Source organism: Zingiber officinale, chromosome 4B, assembly GCF_018446385.1.
Source record: "Zingiber officinale cultivar Zhangliang chromosome 4B, Zo_v1.1, whole genome shotgun sequence".
Classification (NCBI taxonomy): domain Eukaryota; kingdom Viridiplantae; phylum Streptophyta; class Magnoliopsida; order Zingiberales; family Zingiberaceae; genus Zingiber; species Zingiber officinale.
This window is the reverse complement of record NC_055993.1, coordinates 86,892,455-86,904,385: the sequence shown is the minus strand read 5'-3', so window position 1 is coordinate 86,904,385 and position 11,931 is coordinate 86,892,455. Positions and strand designations below refer to the sequence as shown.

Sequence of the window (11,931 nt, the reverse complement as noted above, 5' to 3'; positions counted from 1 at the left end):
AACCGCTGCTGGAAGTCACAAAGTTGTTACCCAATTAGGATTGTTTACAGCCAGCAAAGATAAATTGCTGCTGGAACAAAACGAACAAACCAAAACAGTAATTAATCCACATTCTTAAACATACAGAATTTCCAATCAAGCTACACCTTACCTCAATCCTCACAGCAGGGAGGTTGCTGCTGGAAATTGCTAGCTGAAAATACCTACTGTCGCAAATTCTTGGCCGGAGCTACACTGATTCTACAACCACAGACATCCACCCGGTGAGCACAACATCCTGTACCAAATCTGAAATCCAAATCCAATAAACCTTACTTACCCGATACCTTCTTGTTTTCTCTCTGCCGACAGCTAGTGGTGAAGCAGGAAGATCCGATGGTGAGGCATATGTCACGGTGAAGCCACTAGAGCTTGGAGTTTTGCCTTTGGTTGAAGACCAACTCGCTAGAGCGGCGGTGAACCAAGTCTAGGGCATGACTCGATACTGCTCGCTCTCGGCAGTGGCACACAGAGGAAGAACTTGGCTCGGCGGGGTGGACACACTGTTCCAGTCGGCTGTGGGTGACAACGGCGGCGCAAGATCACAGGGGAGGCCGGCAGTACTAGGGCACGACCCAATCGGCAGAGAGGCTCGGCCGTCGGCTGTGGTGGCTCCGGAATCTCCACAGCGAGGGAAAAAGAGAAGAAGGCGATCGGCGGCGCTTCGGGTTTCGGGGAGGAAGAGACCGCCGGCCGGCGGTTAGGGCCGGCGTCGGGCGTGAGAGAAGAAGAGGAGAAGGCTCGGGTAGGGAGAAGAGTTTTCGGTGAGGAGAATAAAGAAAAGGAATTTAAAAAGAAAAAGTAAAAAAATCAACTTTTTCTCACTTAAATGGGGTAGCCCGAATAGGCTTTTCCGGGTCCCGTTTTTATCCCCGTCAACTCGTCCGTACGAGCTCCGAAAAATTCCCGAAAAATATCCAAAAATTCCGAAAAATTCCCTTATTAATATTCGTCATTTTTCCGGTATTTTACATTTCCACCTGGTTCGCGACACCAGGACTTTCCACCTAGAGTGTCCACCCCCTAGGACTTTTTCCTGAAGTTCTCGACCCGCCAAGACTTTCCGCATAGGATTACCACCCCCTATGACCTAGGATTACCACCTCCTAGGGTTTTCCACCTGCCTAACCGCAGCTAGGACTTTTGCCTAAGTACCACTTAGGACTTTCCTGCAAGCTCCATGAACCTTGTTAGATAACACCGCAGCTTAACTTTGAACATTTTACCATAATCAAAACTCAGGTTCCATCATCTGGTGCTCACTGCACCAACACGATCTACTGAACCTCCCTGTTCAATTGACTGATCCCTCGGTCAAAAACTCATCGTGAGCTGAAATCTAATCTTTTTGCATGGGGGTTTGGTCGACTGATTCCTACATTCGGTCAATTGAATAAGGTAAATCCTAACCTATGAAATATTAATCTTTCTATAAAATAGAGTTGGAATAATAGCAAATAAAAAGTAACATTGACAGGCTCTGGATTGTCGGGTCCTAACTTTGAGTTTCGCTCAAACTCTAGGTCGGACTGACACCTACTGCTCCCTCTTTAGGGACACGTCCTTACCTACTCCTCTCAAGAGAGTTTACCTTTTGATAGACCAGTCCTCCAGATTGTTTGGACTTTTGCTTAGCGTCCAAGCCATCAGGACTTTATACTGGACATTCAATCCATGACCCGTCTAATTTTCCACCCGCTATGTGCAACCGCCAGGATTTTTACCTAGCGTCCTCCACTCTAGGATTTCATCTAATGTCCTCGACCAACCAAGACTTTGTTTAGTCCCCCAGACCAGGACTTCGTTGCCTAACTGCAGCTAGGACTTTCCACCTACCTAGCCTCAACTAGGGCTTTCCTTTGTCTAAAATCACTAAGGACTTTCCTGCACACTTAGTTATACTTGTTAGATCACAAGACAGCTTAACTTTGAACCCCGTTATCATTATCAAAACACAGATTCAATCATTTGGTGCTCCCTACACTAACAATCTCCCTCTTTTTAATTATGACAATATGATTCAAAAGTTAAGTAAAACCATATAACAGTTTAAGGGAAAAAATAGTAATTTAATACTAAAGCAATTTAAACACAAATTTATTTAAAAAAATAAGTTTGAGTGTTAAAGTAACTTTTAAAGGAAATATTAAGAAAACAATTTTTTCAATTTAACTCCGTAATTTATTACTCCTCCTTAACTTTCTCTCTCCCTTAACTTTTGACCATTCTCTCCCCCTTTATCATTTATCAAAAACAATTTAGGGAGAAAAGAAAAAAACACTTGATTTCAAAATGAAATATTTTAGTTTTTCAAATACTAATTAGTTTTTGTGACAAAGTTTAAACTTGGAAAGAAAACTTATCCTTTGAAAAATACTTTGAAACAAACTCTAGTTTTTAGATAGTAGAATTTTACTTTGAAAAACTGTGAAAAGAAGAGTTAAAAAAAATAAGTAAAAAGTTTAACTATAGTACTTAGTTTTAAAAATCTTACTCGAGGAAACTAATTGGGTTTCAAATAAATTATCTTTTGAAAATATTTTATTTTTGAAAGATATTTTTTTAAAGTAGACTTTAGCTTTTGAAAAGACTCAGTATCTTTGAAAAGATACTTAAAGGCTTTAAAATAGAATTTTGCTTTTAAATACTTAAACAATTTAAAGTAGAACTTAGTTTTGTTTAGCTTTTAAAAACTTTGTTTTCTACTTAGTTAAAAATAATTAGTTTTTTTAAATTGTCTTTGTTAAAAAAACACCTAATTTTTGAAAAACCTCTTTCTTTTTCTTCTTAGTTAAAAAAACTCAAAAATTTTAAAAAATAAGCAAGACTAACAGCATGAGTATAACCCTAGGGTCCAAGTATGAGTAACAAAAGTAATTAAAGTTAAAAAAATATCTATTTTCCTTAATTTCTATCTCACACTTTTTAAGTTATCAAACATGATAAGTTTATGAGTTTGTGTGAGATTGAGTTAATCTTAATTTTGAAGTTGAGTTATTTATAAAAATTAAGTTGAGAAAATAATTAAAAACATTAATTAAGTTTCGAAAACTATTAAATTTAAAATTTTAATTAGGATTAAGATTTGAATTTAAGTTAGGATTTTGAAATTAATTAAAGTTTTGAAATTAATTAAATTTTTAAAATTAAGTTTTGAAATTAATTAACTTTTAAAATTAAGTTTTAAAATTAAGTTTTGAAATCAATTAAGTTTTTAAAATTGATTAAGTTTTTGAAATTAATTTAGGGTTTTGAAATTATTTTAGTTTTTAAATTAATTTAAAATTTGAAATTAATTAAGTTTTGATGGAGTTTCATTAGGTTTATTAAGTTTGATTTAGGTTTATTAAGTTTAGTTTGACTAATTTTCATTTTTAATCTAAATTTATCTCACCATTTTCTAAATTTTCAAGCAAGAACCTTATGAGTTTTATGAGATTGTTAATTTTATTTTCAATCTAGATTAAAATCTAAGGATTGATTTACATCTGAGTTAGACTTAGGTTTAATAGTTAGTCAATTAAATATTATTTCGATAATCGACTTTCAGGCTATGGCGAGGTACTAGATCTTCTTGGGTATTAGAATAACAACCACTTCTAGACAAAGTTTTTTTAAAAAAATAAATATTTAATTTTCTTTTGAAAATCCTAGGTCTAACTAGTCAAGTGTCGATCAGTCTAAGTCTTTATCTACCCTAATCTAAGTATGAATAAGGAAACCACTTAGTAATCATGAATGACATGGCATTTATCAATTAATTAAGCATAAGCATGTTCATGGCAATTATGCATAGATCAACCAAGTCAAATAATTATTAGTTAATTTTAAGTTTCAAGTTGTATTTTAATTTGAGTTTTAAGTTTCAACTTATGGTTTATTGATTAGTTTCATAATTAAAAGACACTTGATGATAGCTTAGTTTGTAGAGTTTAAGTTTTACCTTAGACTTGTAACCCAAGTCTACATTTTGTGATTTGGTTAAATTATTAATATTTTTTCCTAATTTATCAATTTTATTGTTTAAAGTATTATTTTATTTTTATAATTTTCTAAAAATTAATTTCTTATTTTTATTAAATAATTTTAAGTTATTCTTAGTCAAATTTAAATCAACTTTATTGATTGCATTATTAGCATGCATATCTAATTTTCGAGAGAAATCTAAACTAGAGCAACAGTGATGGCTAGGGTACCGACACATGTTGAAAAACTTAGATTTTCATATAATATAAATTTACTAACCTTGATTTCTCCCCCTGGATTCTTGAGTCTTTTTTTTAGGCATTGACTTTTGTAGTGACCCATCAGTTTATACTTGAAGTATTCAATGTGCTCCTTCCCTTTCCGGACTCTGGCATCAATTTCTCCTTCTCCTCTGGTTGTGTCGTCCGAATCTTACAAGTAGAGCACTAGTTGCTATGGTGCCCTCTTTCCCTACACTTGAAACAAATTATGTGAAATTTAAAAATTATATTTACCATTTTACCTTTTAGATCCATGATGGGATTCTCCCACTTGACTATTGTCATCTCAAATTTGGACTCATATTCAGTTATTTTCTTCTTAGCCATTAGTGCTATGAAATCGATTTGATCTGATTCTTCTGACTCTGGTTCAGAGGTTGGAAAATCATACTCAAATTCGAACTTAGGTTCGACTTGGTCTTCTAGATCCGACAGAATCTCATGAAGCTGGATCAATTTTTTCCAAAGCTTTTTTATCTTTGTTGAACTTTCCAACTCGATCAAGCTCTTCATTTGTTAGTCCGCATAGGAGAGTACATGCCGCTTTTTCATCTGCCTCAATTTTTCTCCTTGTTTGTGCATCCCACTTGTCACAGGCGATGGGCACACCATCTTCGGTAGGGAGTATGAATTTGGTGTAATGACCACCCATCTTACTACTACTACTCTCTAAAGATGACCGTTACTTAACTACTAACTCTACTTAACCGGTATGATTAAATATCACATGGAAACCCTACCAAAAAATTTCGACAGAATCTCCCCTATACCGGTGACCAAATCTATAATACAAACATAGTATACGCAGCCACAGACGGCTGGAACATATTTCCCACAACCACACAGTAATAAAAATCACAATAAAAACAAAGAAACTACTCTAGCAATAGCAATGACTACAGCACTCCACAAATAATAAAAGAGACTAGCTAGACATGCGGAAATAAACTCAACTACGATCCCAAATGTAATACAACATTAACAGAGGACTAAAAGAAAGTCTAGACAATTTTGCCAGCTACTTCTGGATCTCTCCACAGTCCAGACATCACACACCTTCATCACCACCACCATCCTGTCGCCTTCCTTTCATATCTTAGCTTTTCCTTTATCTGCGGTAGGAGGAAAAAAACAAAAGATCTATAAGCGAAAACGCTTAGTAAGTACTAATCTATCTCACAAAAACATCGAAGTGCATAAAAAGAATGCAACAATACTAAAACTGAAATGCTAAAAGCAAAGCTGCATGTACTCATGGTATACAGAAATAAAACTGAATACTAAACATGCTCACTAACTGACAGGAAAGTAATGAAACAACTACTGTAAGCTTAGAATTAAAGAACTAAACTTTTATTGATTCTAAGCATAAAACTTGTTTCATTGTCTTATATCTTTATACTAGAAATTAATCTTTTAATTTCTCTTTCACTTTCTTCTTCTTGTTCTTCTTGCTTTACTTATACTAGAAATTAATCTTTTAATTTCTCTTTCACTTTCTTCTTCTTGTTCTTCTTTTCTTTTCTTTTCTTTTCTTCTTTGGGCCCAGGCTTAGTACCATCTTTGTTTTGCGCGCTCTCTAATAGTGACTGGGGTAGCGAGCCTCCAGCCCTATGAGGATAAAGACCTCGGTCTTACCAGGGCCAAGACCTCGGAATTGGTCACCTGGATTTGTTTAACGACAACCTCGGAAGTCGGGTACTAGCCTCTTACTTTAATTTACTTGTTATCTCTTTTTAACTAGACTTTAGTCTTTTTCTTTACTCATGCTTCTTATAATCCTTTATTGGAGCCTGTTAAAATCCTATAGATGTATCTAACAAGTATAGCATTACAACTAACCAAGCATGCTATAAAAATAACACAAAGAACAGTAAACCTGAACTCTCTAAGCATGATATAAAATAAAGCAAAGGAAAGCAAATCTGAACTTACTAATCATGCTATAAAATAGAGCAAAGAAAGCTAACTTGGACTTACTAAACATGCTGTAAAATAGAGCAAAAGAAAGCTAACTAATCTTACTAATCATGCTACAAAATGGAGCAAAAGGAAGTGACTTTAAGCTTTCTATACATGGTGTAAAGTAGGGCAAAATAAACTAATTCTGAACTATTATAACAAGGTTATTCTTGCCCTTAAAACAGTAACAAATAATCTATCCAAACTTACTAGTATACTAAATTGTGCATGCTCATTTAGTGGCAAGGGAAACTGAATCAGCATACCACTACATGCTATAATCCTTAACATAATTGGAAATAAGCACCTTTCATGGAAACCAAGATATAAGAAGGGATACTGCTGTTATCAAACATCTACGCATGATATACTAAAGCATGTATCACTAAAATCTACTCATGTCGAATTATTTCCAATTAAGCAAGGTATAAGGAAAGGTTGCTTCTAATGGACAGTAAGGATGTATTCTGCACTTACTAACATAATAATAAAACTGCTCGAGTTTATAAAATAAACAAGCAACCAGATTTGCACTGCTATTAGAAACAACACTACAATATAAACGATTCTACACTTGTTTAAAGAAGCTAGACTAAGTTTGCACTTGCTAATAGGCAAAGTATAATCTGGTTCTGCACTTGCTAATAGGCAAACATAATCCTAGTTTCTTAATTCTTTTACACATCATGTACATTACATGTGCAGTTGATGTAGGGCTTCCAAAAATAGATATTTACTGGTTGTTTTGCTAATGTTCCTATAATGTGCTGTCAAGGTCAAATAGGATGCACTAAAATCTGTTAAACTTGAAACCTATACAAAACCTATTCGAGAAATCTAATCATGCTCTTCTTTGTGCTCACTTTTGCCCACAGAGACACATGGACATCAATAACCTAACCATCAATTCATGGTAGAAAAACAAAAATGGCAGCGATCATCTAAAACAAAGAAAACCACTTATCTAAGGGTTTCATCTTTATTCATGTGAATAAAATCTACACCACAGCAATCATCCAATCAGAGAAAACTCACGGCAGACTCAAAACAAGGAAAGGTACAATCCGAAAACCCCTCCTACCGCAGGTGAGTAGTACTTACTCCTTGTTCTTGCACTTACAACCGAGAAGGAGGTTCTAGGGTTCGGATAGCTTGGATTTCGGCTCTTCCTCGTGCCCACAATCTCTCCTCAACAAGAGGATCACCACAGCGTGAAGAATCCCTCGGAGAACACCCTCGCCGGCCACCGGAGATGATGCCCTACCCTCGTCTCTATTTTCTGCCCGAGCTGTGAAGTCGCCGTCGCCATTCGCGAGAGAGGAGGAGAGGGATCGAGAGGTTAGGGTTCGGGAGAAGGAAATAACCCATCTTATAATACTTAGGGCATTTCTGTTATTAACTACAACTTATATACATCTCGCTTCGTACTTGGTTAACAAAACGAGCGCAGCTCAGTTGGTTGGCCGTGTCTAGTTAGGTCGGGTTCGATCGGAGGTCTTGGGTTCGAGTCTCACCTTCAACGATTTTTGGTCAAAACTTCTTTCTTTTTGTAAACCTACTAAACGACCTCCAAAAATTACGTAAAAATACTCTAAAAATTCCTAAAAATCTCTAGAATATTTTAAAAGCATTTCCAAATATTTTTATAGACTTTTAGAACTTGAAATGGGAAAAATTGGGTCGTTACATTTGGTCTGGATCATGATCCACATCTCCACTTGAGTCTTCAATCGGTACTCCATCTGGTCTTTCCAGTAATCAAAGTACTTGCTGAAGAAGAGGGACGAGCATGCGGTACTGTAACCTTCTTGATGGTCCATTAAAAAATCTCGCACAACAAAAATGGGAAAATTTATTCCAAGACTTGATCTTAGATTAGTAGTGTGGTATAAAGAAAACTGAAGAACTTGAGTGGTGTTGCACCAACTTCTAGGAATAATATACTCGATTGAGAAAAATTATCGGAAGGGGTGATAGCACTGATTCTGATTGACTCCAAAAAATGTCAAGATGCAAAAACTGAAAAAAGGCGTAAGAATATATTCACTAACAAAAAAACGTATAAAATTTGTCGAACAGTGGTTTCACCAATTCAAAGTGACCTTGCTCTGATACCAATTGTACAATCGTTGCGCTAAGGGGAGGTGAATAACGCTTGTGGCTTTTTCACACTTTCATGTAAAACAATCGTATAGAGTAAAACATAGCAGAATAAATAAAAGAAAATAAAAGCAATGATGACACTTTTGGTTTTACTAAGTTTGGAGTCTTTAATGACTTCTACTCTAAGTCCCAGACTCATTGAGTGTTTGCTTTGAGTAATTTACTATCAATCTGTAGAATTATAAAGACAAGTACAATTGAATCAGAGATTAAATGCTATAAATGCAAATTACACCGACAACTTGGAGAGTTGGAGTTTCGAGCTTTCGATCGTCGGAGCAGCATTATGACTTTGTTGACTTGTCTTTTAGCAGCATATAATAGAGAGATCGTGAGAATTCGTTGTCCTGAAGTGTTGGTCGAGACCTCCTTTTATAGTCAAGTTGAACCTGATCTGATCTATTGATCTCGGGATCATTGTTCATAACTTGACTTTTATTGGTCGACCGATCCACCTTGATCGGTCAACTGATCCTTTTGCATCAGCCCGACTTTCCATTCAGATGCTACCATTTCGAATGAGATCTTCATTTGATCGATTGATCCCACCATTTGGTTGACTAATCCCGTTATTCTTTCTAGTTTATCTTGTCCAATCAACTCGCTGATTGTCCACTATTTGGTCAATTGAACTTCCCTATTCGATCGACCGATCCCTCAATCAAAATCTCATCGTGAGCTGAAATATGATCTCTTTGCTTGGGAGTTCAGTCGACTAATGTCGACGTTTGGTCGACCGAACAAGGTAAAATCCTAATCTGTAAAATTTTAATCTTCCTGCAAAATAGAGTTAGAATAACAACACACAATATATAAAAAGTACCTTTGACCGCCTCTAGACTATCCGGTCCTAACTTTGAGTTTCGTTGAAACTCTAGGTCAGACCGACGTCTACTATTCCCTCATCGAGAAATGTATCCTTACCTACTCCTCTCAAAAGAGTTTATCTTTTGCCAAACTAGTTCTCCAGACCGTCTAGACTTTTGCTTAGCGTTTAAGCCATCAGGACTTCATGTTAGAGGTTCAATCCCTGACCTATCCAGTTTTCCACCTGATGTTTGTGACTCCCAAGATTTTCACCTAGTGTCCTCGACTCTAGGACTTCACCCAATGTCCTCAACCCGCCAAGACTTTACCTAGTCCCCCAGACCAGGACTTTGTTGCCTAACTGCAGCTAAGACTTTCCACCTACCTAGCCTAAACTAGGACTTTCCTTTGCCTAAGATCATTTAGAACTTTCCTGCACTCTTAGTTACACTTGTTAGATCACAAGACAACTTAACTTTGAACCTCTTTGCTATTATCAAAATACAAGTTCGATCGTCTAGTGCTCCTTGCACTAACATTCATCTCATTCTGCATATTTATGGGTCTATAATCTCCTAATGCTACAAAATGACTTTCAATCTTAGAAGTTATAAATGAAGATGTGCATACAGGACGATTAGTTGTTGTTATACTAAGACCGCACTTGTGATGCTCTAAATATTTTGTAACCATGAACTCACTATCTTTCCTTGCAATTATTGTTCATGTGTGATTTTTTCATAATAGATTGCTTTAACTGGTGTCGTTTATTTTATATGGGAAATGTCTTTTCATAGCATATGTAGCAATGCATCTTTAAATGTTTTTGTATTGCATAAATCTACAATAAGAATTGATATATATTTATGTTAGGACTATCGAAATTGAGTTGAGTTAACATGATTAAAATTATAAAAATACGTTACCTGACAAACACAAAATCCCTTAATAGAGTCATCTGATTCTTCCATTTGCAATGGACTTGTGTTTATTTTATATGCATCTTCAACTAATGGAAACTACTCTTTAAGGTCACTATACTTGTCAGTGTTGACTAGCTACTCTAATGAATAATACATATTATTCTCTAAGAATTCATCATTGGATACATCCATTTCAATTTCCGCTTCCATTCTATTATCGTTATATTCTTGTCCAGTTTACGTATCCTCAAAAAGTTCTTCCAATCTTGTACTCATATGTAGTAGGACATCCTCAAAACTAGGAGCTTGTTCAGTCAAATTGAAACTATAATTAATAGTCTCTCCAATATTAACCACAACACTAGAGGAAGTTGAAGGTGCCCTATTGCTATTACTCATATTTATATTTGGAGTAATGTATTTGTTTCAGTTCTCTATTTGTGAATCTATAGATTGCATCGTAACTGTGAATACATTATCAGAAATTTAATCTTTCCTACATTGATACAATCAGTATGAACAAAATTTTATTAAAATTGTGAATATTTAAAAAATACAATGAAGTCAATAGATCATTGATCATGTCTGAAATCTACAAGGTCATGCGCTGGCTCCGATGAACAGTGGTTCCGAGGAAGACGCACTCTTGGGGATTTGGAAAAGCTTCTCAATGGTCCTACGCACAATGAGACGAGCCAACAAAGCGTTAGTGACCTAAGACCGGGGTGGGGATCCCTGGCTAGGTCCTCCGACACTCAAGTCAGTTTCTCTCTTGAAGGTGGAAGAAGAAGAAGTCGAAGTATAGTAATGAAAGTACTCAGAAGTAGAGTTTTGGATGCTAGAATTACGTACCTTGCCAACGGAGAGGATCCCCTTTTTTATACTATCTCATATAACCTCCGTAGTCATGAGGTGGTCCTCGGTTTGTTAGAGTTTATTAGGAGATGAAGTCACACTTTAAGCTTCATGCAATAATCCTTTAAGAATCTTTTTTGAACGCCAGACGTACCTCTTTTGTCATTTATGACTCATATTCCTGATGAAATATGAATACAAACATGTCCTTGTAACTGAGGAAGCTTCTAGAGAATGTTTCCCGCCCAATTTGCCAAGTTGTCATGCTTGTATGCTATCTTATGTTAAACATGGCTTGGCCGGTCATTCAAGTTGGTCGTGTATAGAGTGAGAATACCTTCTGTGGAATATATTTCGGCTGGTTATTCAAGTCGATCATGTATATATTGAGAATACCTTTTGTGGAACATATTTCGGCCGGGCAATCAAGTCGGTCGTGTATATAATGAGAATACCTTATGTTAAGCATGATTCGGCCGAGAATATACTATAAGCTTTATCAGGCTGAGTGCTTTTATGTTCAATCGGGCTTTGTTCAACCGAGCACATATAAGCACACTGGTGCTCGCTTGGCCTTCACTCGGTCGGTAATATACTAAAAGTTGTATAAGGCTAAGTTCATTTATGCTCGTTCGGGCTCTGCCTGGCCGAGCACATATAAGCACACTGGTGCTCACTCGGCCTTCACTCGGCCTATAATATACTAAAAGCTATATAAAGATAAGTGTCTTTACGCTCAGTTGGATTTTGTCCGGCCGAGCACATATAAGAATACTGGTGCTCGCTCGGCCTTCACTCAGCTGGTAATATACTAAAAGTTGTATAAGGCTAAGAGCCTTTATGCTCGGTCAGGCTTTGTCCGGCCGAGCGCATATAAGCACACTGGTGCTCGCTCGGCCTTCACTTAGCCGGTAATATACTTTAAGCTTTATAAG

General features: G+C 36.2%; 1 long non-coding RNA gene across 1 annotated transcript; it reads right to left on the bottom strand.

Moving 5' to 3' along the window:
- LOC121977681 lies at positions 1 to 388 on the bottom strand. Its single transcript, XR_006110998.1, has 3 exons — positions 320 to 388; positions 152 to 240; positions 1 to 67 (listed from the first exon to the last, which is right to left on the bottom strand). It is a non-coding gene; the product is annotated as an uncharacterized LOC121977681 (long non-coding RNA).
- Positions 389 to 11,931: the final 11,543 nt, after the last annotated feature.